Genomic DNA, 15976 nt, shown 5'->3' with positions numbered 1-15976 from the left:
AGTGGTTAACCTTTGGGGGTGGGTGAGGAAAGGACACTTACCACTAACCTTCTAAGCCTCCAGGACGCTGGGCTTCAGAACCTTGTAAGGGTGCTTGGTCAGGTTAAACCTTGTACCATTCATGAAACATTCTTCAAAGAGCGGGAGGGGCCAGCTCTAGTGAACTTGATGAGCTGAGTATCTACTGTGGACAAACCTGCTTGAAGGAGCCCCTTGAAATTTTCCTAAAATGGGCCTGATTTTCCAGGTGAGGCTTTGGAGGAATAGGTAGTAACAGGCACCTCTAAGGTCGTGTAGGAAACACCTATAAAAGATGGGCTATGAGGACAGTAGAACCACACAGCAATGACCGTGGCACTAACTACTAAAGTTATACATGCAGCAGGTTTATGGAAAATCTAGCAGTAGATGTTTTGATGTTTTTTAGAAATATTTTTGATAATAATATCCCAATTCTATAACTTAATGTCATAAATATTCTTATTTTGCAGTAATTTCACATACTCGATGCTTTCAACATCATATAGTTCAATTCTGTGTTTCCTTTAAAATATTAATAAAATGCAGGCAGCGTTTAGAATGAAATCTGCACTGTATCTGCTCTATACCTGCAGACTGGCTTTTCTAGTTGTTAACCTGCACAAGGAATGTCTCTCTATCGATTTTTAATCTTTCTTCTCAGCTCTCATTTAGCTCTTTTGTCAGAGTCCTCACAAAGTATAGCTCAATTCCACTATAACCTCTTGAAACCAACGTCTGGTCCCATTACTCTCAGAATAAAAGGTGTGTCTTTCAACATACACAGTTACATTTTCATTAGCTATTTACTTGTGTTTTGAAAAATAATTGCTAACAACTGGTTTTGAAAACTATCAGCAGAATGTATACTTCAAATTCAATTCTAGTGGTTATTTAGTTTTATATGGTCAAACTTTTCAGACTCCCCAGAATTACTGTTTGGTTTCAAAGTCTAGAGATAGGTCAGCAAAGAGAGAAACTCATGCAAAAATACTACAGGCTCAGGAAATCTGACAACATCTAAATTCTGAGTCAGCTGAGGGAGGGCGGTACATCCACTGTTCACGTGGTCGAAGCCCTAGAGGCAAATGGGTTCAAAGAAACGTCAAGTTCCTCCTCCATCTACTGTTGTAAATAATTTCCGAGAAAAGGGAATGCTAGCCCTGTAGGAGCCTTTTTCAGAATTATCCAAGGGAGGTAAATTAAAGCAGAAAAAGCCTTGAAAGCCTTTATTTGGGATGGTTCACCCTCAAATAAAGAACTGGGTGTGTCGCCAAAGGCCTGTGGGAACCAGGGCATTTGCACTTTTCTGAACGAAACTGGTCCTTGCTATCTCCAGTGCAAGCGCTCCTTGTGACAGACGTGACCACAGACAAATATACCAGGCTGACCTGGGGGAGCCCAATCAGGGCTTGTTTGTTGTTTTTTCCTGCGGTAAATACCCGTAACATAAAATTTACCATCTTAACCATTTTTTTTAACATCTTTATTGGAGTATAATTGCTTTACAGTGGTGTGTTAGTGGCTGCTGTATAACACGGTGAATCAGCTATACGTGTACATATGTCTCCATATCCCCTCCCTCTGGCGTCTCCCTCCCACCCTCCCCATCCCACCCTCTAGGGGGACACAACATCTTAACCATTTTAAGTGGACATTCGGTGTCAGTAAGCACATCACTGTGCGACAGTCCCCACCATCTTCTCCAGAACGTTTCATCTTCCCAACCTGACACTCTGCACCCACTAAACACTGACCCCCCTTCACCCTCCCCCAGCCCCTGACAACACACCCTTCTACTTTCTGTTTTTATGAATCTGACAACACTAGGGATCTCATATGAGTATTTACCCTTTGACGACTGGCTTGTTTTACTCAACATAATGTCGCCAAGATTCATCCTTCTTGTAGCGAGTATCAGAATTTCTTCTTTTCAGGGCTGAATGATATTCCACTGTACGCCCCTGCTACGTTTACTTATCCATTCACCATCTGTTGATGGGCACTCGGGTTGCTTCTGTGGTCTAGCTGTTGTGAATAACACAGAATAAGCTGGGGGTTTTAAAAGAGCTGATGTTTGGTCCATGTCTGCATACCAAGCAACCACCATACGGAGGAAACCGGAAACATGAAATCGTGCACATACATCCCAGGAACATTTCTATTCGAGCCCACCACGTCCTTGGGATCCCCAGAGGGAAACAGTAAGAGGAGAAGATACACTGCGTGAGCCAGAGGCTGGCAAGGCTGAAGAGACAGTGACAGCAGCTTCAGGGGCGGTTGACCTCACTCAGGATCCTACAGCAGAAGTGCCTAGCCTCACGCTAGCGGCTGTGCCAAGGTGCAGACACGACTTTCCATGACCTTGCGGGATGAGCCCCCAGCGCCCTGAGGGTGCAGGGTGAGCACACCTCTTTCACGTCAAGAATGAACGATCTGGATGAGACGAGTACGTGTGTGGATCAAGCCAGTCGTGATGGTGGGACGTGTGCTATGGCAAGGACACATTCCCAGATAAGAAGGGCTTCCTGGAGGAAGTGCCGTTTTTAAGCTGAACTCTGAAGGATGAGTAGGCGTTGCCCAGAGGTCAAGAAAGGCAAACCTTATTTCACGCAGAAATGGGATGTTCCGAGCCTTTACCATGAAGTAGGGCAAAGTAAATTTAAGAGACCACAAGTTAAACATGGCTAAGGCAGAAAGCACAGGGTGGGGAAGGATGGCGTTGACAGAGAAAGCAGGGAAAAGGCTCCTGCAGGGCGTTGTATGCATGCAGGCGAGATCGGCCTCTGTCCTGGTGGCTGTGGGGTCGCGGGAGGGTTTTAAGCACAGAAAGGTTATAATGAGATTTAAAATTTAGAAAATACCATTCTGTCTACAGCAAAGAAAATTGCTTAACGCTCACAGAATTGTGAGCAGGACAGGGCTTATGACACTGGGGATGGAGTAGAGGTCAGTGATAATCGAGGCCAGACTGCCCATGGAGGGAAAAATGGGCATCTGGGAGCATTCACGGGGATCCAGGCACTGGTGGTCCAGTTAATGTAGAGGGGTAAAGAGGAGGGGCTTCGAGGCTTTGATTTCTGGATAGAGAAACTAGACCACTGATGATGCCATGCATTCAGCAAGGAATACCAAGAGGGGTCAACCAGAAGGACAGAGGTTATTAAATTTGCACTTGAGGGCTTTCCCATCCTCATGTCCTCAGTGCTCTTAGATGGGCAAAAGGTAGTGCTGGGGGTGGGTTTACTAGGATGAAATATCCTCAAAGGTACTGGCCCTGATCAGTCATCCACCAAGAAAGTAGGGAACCCATGTTTAAGAGGAGAGCTCTCATGTCTCAAACTACAGTTTCTTCCATCCCTGACCTTGTAGCTTGGTGCTTCAGCCCCGTTCCACCATCAGAGTTCGGTTCTGCCATCAGGAGATAGAGCAAAGGCACCATTCTAATAGCATCTAAACTCATTTAATCTGTGTTTTCTCCAAGTACATCACCCAGGGGAAAAAAAAAATGTGTGGGTCACATGTCTTCCAAAAAGAGGTGATATTTTAAATTACAGTTTTAAGTTATTATTTCTAAAATGCTGTCATTAAAAAGTCCATACTTAAAAATTAAATATTTTCCCCTGTAGTAGTTTGTTGTTGTTGTTTTTCAATGCCATTTTCAATTATTCAAAGTTTTGTTTTAAAAAATATTTCTCATTAAGTTAGGGTTATGTCCATTTTCATAAGCAAACCACAGAGGTACAGGGGTTTTTTTTTTCCAGAGAGGTTATGGGTTTTGAGGAGGCTAATCATGAAATATGCATGGTAGCCGAGGTTTCAAAGCAGTGCCCGATCTGTATGCAAAATCCCAGGCTGAAAATCATAACCGTCTAAATCAGATACAAAGTAATTCAGAAAAAAAAAAAAATAGGACATTGCAACCGCAGAGATCTCTTCCAGGTAGCCTTCTGGGGCCCATAAATTAGCTCTGAATATGTGCTGTTGGCTACAGCTTGGCACACTGGGTCAAAGAGTCTGAACATTCCTTTTACCAAATGTGAAAAACTACAGCCCAGTTTTTTAAGGGAAGAAAAAGAATGGATTGCTTTGAAATGCGTTTTGGTTCAGTTATAATTCAAAACCAGCCTCGACAGTTACTCTTTTGTTAGCATAGCTTGTAGCTCAATCTTCAGATCCTCATTTTTTTGGACAAAAGTCACAAAAATGGCCATCACTTACCGCAGACACTTAACAGCAATTCATGTCCCTGTGGAGGGTGTCTGCCTAGCTTCAAACTCTGCAGCAAATTACCTTCCTCTAAGTTTAATGATTGCTAAGTTTCTTAGCTTGAAAATAGAAATGTCTTCTTGATGTCAGTAAAGCTTGCACTACATTTTGGCAGCATCAGTCGCAGAAGTTCCTTGGGAACCCTCTGGGGCGGGCGTTCTTAACCTCAAGAAACAACAACTACATCTGGCGGGTGGGTCCACATCCAACCGATGGAACCCGAACTTCTACGTGATTGGCCGAGTCGTGTTTCAAACACGCCCGTTTCTGTGCTGCTGTGAGGCTGGAAAATGCCTGCTCTGGCGAGTGATTTGTTAAATTAAGGTTGAAGACAGACCACATTTTGCTGAGAAAGTTAAAGCAAATGAATAAAATTGCGAGAACATAGGCAAACTTTACGTTTATCGCTTGTTTAAAGCCTTCAGACGTTCTCTTTTCTCTTCCTTTTGAAAGGCCTGCTGGGGACTTGACGGCCCCCTGGGCCTTCGGCTCCTGGAACCACGACGTACCCGCGCACGCCGAGGGCTCCCCTTACCCGCGCATCCTCTGCTGACCACCTCCAGCCCATCAGTCTGCTCGTCTGCCTGCACCCTCGCCCCTTCCCAGACGCGGCTGTTCCCACCTCACTCTCAGGTCAGATCCAGCCCTGCCATCCGCTGCAGGCCCTCTGCCCCTCCCTGAGGGCCGCGTCCTCCCTGCGCTGACTCTCGGGCAGTGTGTGCTCGCCTTACGTTGGCCGAATCCATGGCTCATCTTGCAAGTGACTTGTAAACTCTGCAAGAATAACCATCTCCTCTGAAGTCCTAGCAAGACTGTGTCCTTTCTACTCATTTAACTGGTCAAGAGGCATCTGATCAATAAAGAGACGATGAGAAGATTATTCACAGCAGACCCTGATTAAGTCCCACATCACTGCAAGTGCTGACTTGCTTCCCGACTAATTTCTACGCTCCCTGAAAGCACGGAATACAGTTTGCTCTCTGGCGCAGTCCTTTACACTAAGTGCTTAATAAATACATTTGGACTTAACAGAAACAAATCCTCTTCCCCACGTCTGAGTTCTTTAATTTATCTTCTAACGGATCAAATGCTTTCATTCCTCTGGGAGTAAAGGCAGGTTGCAGAGACCCACAGAGAGCATGCTTCCCCTTTCTGTGCCCTCAGGTCCTGGGAATTGTGTTAAGTGACCCTCCTTTATCAGGGGTTAGCACCTCCCAAATCCCACCGGGAATCATTTCTCTTTAGAGAGCGTTAAAATAAAGGCACAGATCCTAGGCCCCATGGCAGCCTGAATCACAGTCTCCGTGTTGCCACCCTAAATGAGCATTTATTAAGATCCAGGCTTTGGGGTCATCCCTGGAGATAGAAAATTGGGCAATTATGGATGGTCCTTCCTCCGAAGAGCTTAGAGGTAAATGGGGAACGAGGTGTTTTCACACAAATAAACAGATCAGTACAATTCCCTGTGTTTCGTGAGGGGCACCCAACCCAGCTTGGGGAGATGGGGAAGCTGATGGTCTTGGAACGCTCCCTGGAGGAGGTGAGGTCTAAGTTGAATCCAGCCTAGCCAGGGAACATCAAAGAGGAAAGACTGGGGAAGAAAGGGTGAAATATTCGCAGGTGCAGCGGTAAAGGAGAGCATGGAAGATCCTGAGAAAAGAAAAATAAAAACAATTTAGGATGAACAGGGCACAGATTCCCAGGAGTGCCTGGGAGAGTGGAAGCTGAACAGGGAAGTAGATGTGGGTCCAAGGGGCCAGGTGTACCGTGCCCTGTGATTTGGGTTTTACGCTGATAACAGTATGAACCTATACCAGGCTTCCAAGCCCAGAAGGGATGTGCTGGGATTCAAATTTTAGGAATATCGCTCTGGCTACCTAAGGGAGAGAAGGTTAAAATCTACATGCCTATGTGTAGGCAGAGAAATCTCTTAGGAAAAATTCCAAGTGCTTAGTGCAAGAGCTGATGGTGTCTTAGAAGGGCTTTTCGGCACAGAGGTCCGGTCAAGCACCAAGAGGGGATGGAGTTGCCCTGTGACGGTGAACGTCGTGATGGAGGGATGAGGACCTCGGGAAGGGCTGGCAGGGGCACAGCTGCTTTCGGAACGGGTAGAGGGGAAAAACCCCGCGAGGGGACCTGAGAAGGTGACCCCAAAAAGGCAGATGGGAAATGAGCTGAAATCAGTGTCCCAGGACCGCAAATGGGCATTTGAACTATGCCATTAACGTGGGTGTAAACCATCAACAAATGCGGGCACATAGCTTCATTTTCTTTCAGTCACACGTGTTTACCATCATAAGTAGAGTTTTGAAAATGTGATTTTCAGTTTTCAAAGAGGGAAGTTAATCTCCATTAGCGGTCGTGGACTGAGCGCCGCCTTCATCCTTGTGTAGGTAGTGCTGGTGTTTGCACATGCTGAGGGTCTGTTCCCTGCCTTCAGGGAAACTTCATTGTGTGGCTGGGAGCTTGCAGGGTCCCCAGACTCAAAAGAACACATTCGACAAAGAGGAGGTGACGTATTCTCAAAAGTCAGTTCCGCGACTGTGTAGCTTAAATGAGGTGGAGTCGCACAGCTGGGAAGTGCCCGGGGGGAGGCCGAGGGGAGAAGCTGAGACTGCGTCCATCCGTGATAAGCAGCCGGTACCACGTGGAGCGAGGGCTCGTGCCTGTGCCTGACGGCTGCATGGAGGAAGCGGCGCAGGGACGCCGACCCTCTAAGTTACAGGTGGGCGCCAGAATGGACCAGAAACATAACCCTCTCCCGTGAGAAAACGTGGGCGTAGGTTCTTTCTTGACGCTTGTTATTAACTTTGTACAAAGGTAAACTGAGGCACGGTGAACTTTGAAAAGTCTGAGCAGAAAAGGATTCACCGGAACGAGCGCGGACGGGGCGCTGGTGGTGCAGGGACGGCTGGACAGAAGTTTGTGGAGCGAAAACACAGAAGCAAAGCAAGGGAATTGTGGAAGTTTCCCATTGGCTCTAGACTAAGCCGGTGCTTCTCTGGGAAAGTCCAGCAGGCTGCTCTGCCTGGTGAACCCAGGAAAGAGCCCGAGGGCCATTCAGCAGGTGGTTTATTAAGTGACAGGTCGCGTCCGAAAGACACCACGCGTTAGTGAGGCCAAGAAACCTGGACTCTGGCAGCCTGGGGAGAGATGTGGGTCCTCCAAGTCACAGCAATAAAATTCCAGCTGGAAAGTCAGTGAAAAATAACAGCGATGCTCCCAACACACACGGGAACAAAAGGAGGGGGGAAATCTGGCATCCCCCGACACACGGATCAAGGGTTTGTAAGAGACGCCGGGGTTTTTTCAGCATCGTTACAGATGAGGTGATCTGGGAAGCAGGGACAGGGAGGTGAGAATCGATCACGGCCACAGAGCCTGAAGTTAGGCCGCGCTGGACCAGGCGGCGTGGGTCTGGGGATCAGACCGCAAGCCCCGACAAGTCAGCACGAGAGCCAGTGGCCCAGGATGAACGGGCCGACCTGGAAACGCAAACACGGCCTGAGCCCATTCATCCATCGGTGATTTGAACGCAGTCACAGGAGCTCTCATTAACGTAGTACCAGCAACAAACCGGAGGAAACGAGAGGCCACCTCCAACGGGCAGGAAGAAACAGACATCGCTTCTGCCTGAAGCAGCGGCCGCCCAGGACGGGAGGCGCCCAGACTCTGACTCTCCTGATTACGTCACCGGGATTGTTCCCTTTCACTGGGTGGTCTTTTAAGAGCGCTTGAAGGCAACATGCAGTCTCTGCTGCTGCTTAAAGAGAGCGAGATGCACAGATGGTGAGGGGACCGCACGGGGCAGAGGGCATGCTGGCGTCACCTTGCTGTCCCTCCCCCACGGTCCTTACTCCCGTGAGGGGCGCCTGTCTGACTACCAGGCAACTGCCTTTTCAGATTTTAAAGTTCAGGAGTGGAAGATACGTCCAGCGGGTGTGATAAATAAAGGCAGAATTGGCCTCCTCCTTCGCTGTGATAAACTTTTGCACAGTATGAAATGATGAAGTGTTTGCCAACACGTATTTGCTGGAGAAAAGAACCCTTCTCATCTACTCCGAAGCGCCCTGGCTAATGTCTCCCCATCCTGGAACGACGTCAGGAAGGAAGCTTCGAGTAGGCCCTAGTGATCTTCAGTATCTCCCTGCAGCCCCTGGTGACTCTCATCGGACAAAGGAGACGCAGAGCTGGTGACAGCAGGTGAACGAAGGAACAAGGACACTTGGAGGAGTCGCCAGGGAGCTGCCCGTGGTCCTAGATCCGCGTTGAAGCCGAGGCTCTGAAGACGGATTGGCCGCTCTGCTGTTTCTGCTGCTGGGAAGGCCGCTGTGCGTCCTCGAGTTCTGGGTCTCGGCCCAGCTTCAAGCCAGGGGTCCACACTCCACGGAGCCTTCCCACTCCACCCAGTGGCTGAGAGGCGCACAAGGCTGCTTAGGTTTGAGTGCCTGGTCTGCCCTGTGGCACCGTGGGTGAGAATGTGCACTTTGCTTTTCAAGGTGATTCCCGTTCAAGCCCGGTCTCCATCGCGTGAGAAATACATAGTGGATGCGCAGGTCGGACTCAGTCTCCTGTTCTGATGTTTCCACAGGTGGGCCGAGGCGGGTGCTGGTCCCATGAGACGTCCCTTTCCTGGGGGAGAGGGAGAGACGGACAGACAGAGGCAGAGAGACAAAGAAGGACAGAGAGAAGGAGGGAGAGAGAGACAGAGAGGGAATAGACAGAGACAGAGAGAGACAGAGAGACAGTGAGTGGGGGGGAGGCAGCAGGAGGGGCAGGAAGGAGGGAGCCTGTAGCTGTGAAACCTCTGGGCCGTGGAAACCTTGCTAAACGTTGCACGTGAGCAAAGGAGCAATTCCGCCAGGAAGGAAACTAGACGAGATCACCCCAAAATATGCTTCTTTGACATAAATGTATTTTGAGCTAAAGGCACTTAAACAGCAGATGCAAGAAAAACGCTCAGCCCTCCCTTTTTCTTCTGGAAGCAGAGATAAGCCCATAGGCAGGCTGTCTGCCCTCCTCCAGAAGGAAGGGCACGTTCCCGGCGTCCAGGACAGGAGTTGAGAGGGCGAGGACCCAGGGCACTGACCCTGTTGAAAGAGCCCACCTTCCTCTGCCCCCAGCGCCGCAGCCTCTCCCTGATGCCTCTCCTCGTTGCCGCGACATGAAGCCCCGAACTGCTGGCAATTAGGGCTGCAGCTGTCAGCTTCTCCTGCGGAACCAAGTCAGGCTTCCGCGTGCCGTGAGATTCGGCAGATCTCTTGACGGGCCCAGCTCACGCGTGGTCACCCCACCTTGCTTTCCTTGTCTTTCTGACCATGATGCTGTTTAAAGAAGCTGTTTCCCCCTTGGCTGCCCTCTTCCACTCACCCTGGAGTCCAGATTCTTCACGCTCCGTGAATGAGCAGTCTTCTCGGCGTTGGTCTGATGGCATCTTACACCCCTTCTCTTTCCGCGAAGCAAGTGCCGCCTGCTCTGCCCCAGGACGGAGGCCCGAGCACCTCACCATTCAGCCAGGCTGATGCCACCGTGGACCTCAGTTCTTTCAAAAATTAATTGCCTGTAGAGGAAATTTTCCAGCCATGCTGGAAAGAAATGCCTAGAGTTTGTGAAAAGCCAGCTGAGAGCTCACTGCCTCAGAGGGCTGATGGAAGGGCCAGGTGTGGGAGGTTTTAGTGAACCTTATCCGGGCCCAAGGCCAGCGTGATCTCTGGTGAATTTTCCAGCTTCCCTAGGTCTCCAGAAAGGATAGCTCAGGTCATGTACATGAAACTGAGTATCAGGCAGCTCATAATTACTAAAAAGAGATTGCACCTGTTTATTTTTACTTTGTTGTCTACTCTCTGGCTAATGGCAAATACCTAGAGGTCCAGGTTAATATGTAGGATCACCCGGATAAACCTAACGGGTTAATACATTTTCACATTCGACGATTTTCCTCCTGGAGTGGGAGTTGGGGGCAGGGGGATGCTAAGATCCTAAACGCAAACAGCTATTGTCATAATTTACAACTGACATTTTATCTGTATTAGAAGTTTTTACCCACAGTTTGGGGAAACTTTAGGAAAAAATTCAAGGGAATGAATTACGAAGGGCAGCTAACTAATACCAAGGGTAATGGCCATCTCTGTGGAAATTAAGTGCCATGCACACCCGTAGTGCTTATTTATGTCCTGAAAACTGTGCACAGAAAGTGTCCTCGGCTGTGAAGGCCCATGTGCAGCCGTAATCCCAGGCTGCTGACCCCGGAACCCCAGGCATATCTGTCTTCGCCGCGCTGACACTCACACCGGGGCCTTGGAGTTCTTGAACCACTTTCACTGAGATTACAAACTCAATTATCTTGTGATTTTCATCAAAAATAACCTATTTGGTTAACAAGGGAGAAATTGATTTCACAACAGAATTGGTCAGGACCATTTGAAAACCCAGCACAGGGAGGGAACTGTAGGGAAACGTTACCCCGCTGGCACTGGGCCCAGGACGGGCTTAATAAACATTATTTGATGCGGGTGCTGATAAGAGAAAACTTCATAAGGCATAGAATACGATAGCAAGCCAGCGCCATGGTCTGACTTCCTGACGGATCTCCATTATCTTTTGTTTTCCTGGAAACTTTGAACTGAGCTGAGGGGTTTGGGGCAGGAACAGTAGTAACAGATCCAGAGATGGAGGCTGTCACGTGGTATGCTGCAGAATTTGGCAAAAAAAAGGTCATAAACGTGTGTTTTATTACTGAGCTTGTGTTTGGAATCCCCTGCAACCCTGGGAGCCCCGACAGACGATGCTGTGCCACAGACAGTCCCTGAGGACAGCTCCCGGCCACGTGGAGCCCAGACCGTCCGCACTGCAAGCGACGCAGCTGGACGAGGCACAGCCCGTTGATCCAGGCGAGTTCTGTGCAGGAAGCCTGGCTTCCTGATGGACATTCTCCAATACAAAGGCCTGAGGTACGATCACGCCCCTTGAAAACGTTGCAGCAATAGAGTACAAATTCAAGTCACTTGTTTAATTATGAAGTGCTTTTCCTGTGAAGGTCTGTCTGAGAGAGAGAGAGAGAGAGAGAGAGTGTGTGTGTGTGTGTGTGTGTGTGTGGGGGGGGGGGGGGGGGGTGTGAATCCATTGAAACCCCCCCTTTGTATCCCATGGTCACTGATAACCACGCACGGCCACCCTGCTCTGTCCCTGTAGAAACAGCGGCCACCACAGGGCGACACACGCAGACCATCAGGGAGGCAGGAGGGGATTCGCCAACAGGAGGGGCTGCAGGCCCAGAAAGGTCAGGTCCAGGGTCACACAGCCAGTTCCAGACAGGCGTGCGGTTTCTTCCTGCTGTTTCACCTGGAACGTTTAGAAACACCAATTATTTGCCAACAGTAATACTGAAAGCAGAAAAATATTTTAAGGCAACAGGTAAATATTTTATCGTGGAGTCCGGGGGTCAGACAGGCCTGGTTTGAGTATTAGGAGAGGCTGATCCGTGGCCGTGGATCGTGGTGGTGCTGGTATCGTTATAAGCCCAGAACAGGGGCAGCGAGGCCTGGGGCAATGCCTGCAAAAGTACTCACCAAAAAAACCGGCCTGCCCTTCATGCAAGGTTTCCAGTTCTAGGAACCATCCCAAAAAAGCCTCGTGGCAAATTCCAAGAGGGGGTATCCACGTCACTGCATTGTTTCTAACAGCAGAAAAGCAAATACTAGGTTGTTTTAAAAATAAACAAAACTCGCCTGGAGCACCATGAAGATTCTCAAACGAGACAAAACGCTGTTTGGCAGATAAAAGAAGGATCACGACCGCAGGCCCCTCGTTGCGTGCAGCTGTGACCTGGGATCCTTCAGGGAACCCAGGAAGCTCAGCCCCTGGGCTTCGGCCTGGAGTTTGGCCTCCGGTGAAGGCCGTGCATGCACATCACAGAGAATTCGGACTCATTTCTCAGGTCGCGTCCAGGCCGCCTGGATTACTGCAACGACACAAAACCCATCTCCTCTGTTCTCCCTGACAGAGCGTTCCTTCGGTGAAGCCAGCCAGGAGCAGGTGTTACAACTGCAAAGCGGCAAGAGCAGGTCTCCGGCCGCCAGTGTTCAACGCGGGAGTCACGGACGGGCCAGTCCGGCTGCAGCAGGCCAGCTAGCTCAGTGTGAGAAATGTGCAGAAGCGTTCTGCTAGGCACAAGAGGATCTGTGTCCCACCCATCTGTCTGTCTGTCTGTCTATCATCTCTCTCCACGTCTAGATCGACACAAAGAAGAATAGGCAGATTTTTTTTTTTTTTTTGGGGGGTACGCGGGCCTCTCACTGTCGTGGCCTCTCCCGTTGCGGAGCACAGGCTCCGGACGCGCAGGCTCAGCGGCCATGGCTCACGGGCCCAGCCGCTCCGCGGAATGTGGGATCTTCCCGGACCGGGGCATGAACCCGTGTCCCCTGCATCGGCAGGCGGACTCTCAACCACTGCACCACAAGGGAAGCCCAATAGGCAGATTATAAGTCCTAGAAATAGTATCTCTCTTCTTTTGGTGCGTAAGTGAAGGGTGCTTTTAGAAAAATGAATCACAGTATTTTGTTTTGTATCCCTAGTTTGATTGTAACATTTTTATCCAGTCTGTTGAGTTTCAAAAGGGACAGAAGTGTCATGACTGATGAAAACCAGAGGAGCTACATTATTTCACAAGGAAAATACAGTAGAGGAGGTTTAACCCAAAGCAACTTTTAAAAAATGATTGCTTATCTATAGTTTTTATAATCAAAAAAAGCGAGTGTTTAATCACGTCCTTTCCTTCAGTGGATAAACTGGCATTCACATGTGCTTACAGAATGTGGACATAGAATGTTCAGGATGACTAGACTCGGAAAGCAGACTTTTATTCTTCTGATTATTTGCACTCAACAGACGAGATTTATTTTAGGATGGCACAAAAATCCTGGCCGATATGAGAAAAAACGCACAGGCTCTAAGGGTGGCGTAGAGCAGTAAACCCTGCGGGCATGGCAATGGGCATCACACGAGCACTGGGGACACACCTGGTAACAAATGGTCCCTCATCCACCAGCACAGAGTCTTGGGGCAGAGGCTCTCAGACTTCCAGATGGGGACATGAGAGCTCAGCCTGCACCTCCGACTCAGAGCTGCCCCTCTTGCCAAAAAACCCTGCTTGTCCTAAAGGGATTCCCTTCTGCACCATCCTCGAAGCCGCAGTCTCCTCCAGACGCCCTGCCAGCGTGGTCACGGCAGCACCTGTAGACTCAGCATGTGCCTTGTGGGTGATGTACACGTGAGAGGGGACCCAGAGACAGGCTGAGTGCTTCCTCGAGCAGCGTCTCCTCCCTGCGCCAGGTCCCCTAACCACAGAGGTGGGCTTGTCTGTGAGGCCCGCAACATCCCCTGGGAATCTACACTGCAGGGGAGAAGCCAACCCCAGGAGGGCCTGCACCGCACACCTGGACAGCTGCGCGGGGCGGCTCCTCCCAGACGCTGGGCCTGTCCAGGGCCCGACATCCCTCACCCCCTTCCTTCCTCAGGCCACTCCCGGCCCCCGGTCCCCCTTTCTCTCTCCTCGTGCTCAGGCATCCCCCACAGAATAGTTTGAGGCTGTTCAAGGCAGGCTGTGCCCCCGGAATATCGCAGCCTTGGCCCTGACGGAGGACAGAAAAGGTGGGAGGAGAGACAGGCTCCCGGAACCAAAGGAACAGACACCAGAGAGGATACGGCTGCACTGCCTACGACATACCAAGTAAACGTGGGTCTAAAGACACGCGCGACAGCCCAAGGAAACCTCATGGGAAGCTTGGGTTATGATTCGGGTCTGCAAGATGAACCAAGATGCAGCTGGATTGGGAAGGGGCGAGAGGTCCCCAGGGGCAAGGACAGAGGGGTGGGAATGAGCGTGGGGTCTGGGGGGCTGCCTTGTCAAGCCGAGAGGATGCTCAGAGGGTGGTCCGTGGCGAGCCCTGGGCAGGTGTGGACCGCGCCCTGCCACACCGGTTCCTCAGGAGACCAGGCCCCCAGGGGACAGTGCAGGCTCACGGGTGGAACGTCTGCCTGTACCTCCTCGGAATCTCCTTTTAACTCAATTGACAAGAGTGAGGTTCTTTCCTGGGGAGGGAGGGACTCTGGGGTGTGTCCAGGAGGGAGCCAGAAGGGAAGCCACGCTACCCTGTTAGAGCTCAGAAATAAACAGCGGGATTTGGAAAATCAGGGCAGAGAGGAAGGAAGAGGGGTAGCGGGACAGGGAGCCGGTGGCACCGCTGAAGCCACGGACTCTCCCATCACACGGTCTGCAGAAGATACTGAGTGTCACCCTCACCTTCTCCCCACGGCAGCCCCGCCGAGCCGTCCGGGGACGATCGCTCCGTCCGCCCTGGTCTGAGTTCTGCGAGGTTGGCTGTGGCCGCAAACACACCTTCCATCTCTGGGCCTCTGTCCCTGCTGCTTCTCACGTACCTTTCATGACCCAGCTGAGCACACAGACCTTGCTGGCCACCCGGCCCCTCTCCCTGCTGAGCCCGCCTTCCCTACATCTCTCAGGGGCCCTCAGTCTCCCTGCTTCCTAGCCCCTCGGGCATGCCCGTCCTTTACAGGCATCTCAGCGTGTCATGACCATGGGTCTGTCACACGTGAAGCTCACGAGTTGGCTCGTAGAGGTTAATCCCGTGCACAGTCCCCCCGGGGCCCCCGTGCTCCCTCCCTGACAGCACAATTCAGATCTCGCTCTGCTTGCCTAGTACAGATCTCTGGGGGTGAACAAGGCTACTGTGGCCCCGGTCCTACGCTAAAAATATCAAAGTCCTCCCAGAAGCCCTATTTGAGAGAATTCCAAGTTTTCTCATCACTTGTGCTGTCTTCCCGTGTAGGTGGTCCAGTTTTCCAGGGTCACGGGAACAGGCTGGTGACAGAGGCCTCGTGTGCTGCGTGCAGGTCTGTGGCGTCAGCCCAAGATCAACTCAGTACAGTCAGCTCCTCGTTCTGCCCAGAGCTTCACTGCGCTGTCTCCTGGTCGATCCTGTAGCCCTTCTTGCATATTGAAAACCAGTTATGAAGAAAATCAGTCAGGATTTAAATTTGAGAGGGAAGAAATGGCATCCCTGATGCTAAGAAATGAGTCTTGACAATATGTTTCAACCCTCAGCTCTCTTTTCGGAGTCCTCTGTCCTCAGCAGAGGACATCATCTTCATCATCTCAGCAGGTACCTCTAGTGAATTCCAGCAAATATTGTGCACCTCACAGGATGCCAACTGTAGGACAGATGTATCTGAGAAATCACTTAGAGCTCCTTAGAGACACAGGAAGATGTTAAGGCATGAGTTAATCGATACTGAAACCCTCCAGTCTTCACTAAACAATATTAATCCCAGTAAAAGAAGAAAAATCATAAAAGGTGTTTCCGTTGAATTGCACAGAAATAAAATTATGAGGAAGTCTCATGAGAAAACAAAAAAAATGTTACACTTTGTTATTAATATATAAGAGTAACTTTGTTCTTAATATAAAAGAAATTAAAAACATGAGAATTAACAAGGTACTAGGAGTAATTGTTTAAGAACTGTAATAGTTAAAGGACAACATTGTAAACCAATTATACTCCAATAAAAAAATACAATTTAAAAAAAGAATTGTAATGGTTGTAAGTAAGATACTGGCTTATAAAAAGAAGAAAAATGCCTCACAAATATAATATTTAAAATGTGAAAGCAT

At 49.8% G+C, this 15976-nt stretch overlaps 1 long non-coding RNA gene across 2 annotated transcripts in view; it reads left to right on the top strand.

Annotated features, from left to right (window-relative positions):
• LOC117197414 (uncharacterized) overlaps nucleotides 1–5306 on the top strand; it is a 307865-nt gene extending 302559 nt beyond the window's left edge. For both annotated transcript variants that reach the window (XR_004478020.2, XR_007474633.1), the window contains one exon: nucleotides 4741–5306. This is a non-coding gene — a long non-coding RNA (uncharacterized LOC117197414). The remainder of the gene's footprint in view (nucleotides 1–4740) is intronic.
• The last annotated feature ends 10670 nt before the right edge of the window (nucleotides 5307–15976 follow it).

This window comes from Orcinus orca, chromosome 21 (genome assembly GCF_937001465.1).
Source record: "Orcinus orca chromosome 21, mOrcOrc1.1, whole genome shotgun sequence".
Taxonomy (NCBI): Eukaryota; Metazoa; Chordata; class Mammalia; order Artiodactyla; family Delphinidae; genus Orcinus; species Orcinus orca.
The sequence above is the reverse complement of the archived record's forward strand: the minus strand, read 5'-3'. Positions and strand labels throughout refer to the sequence as shown.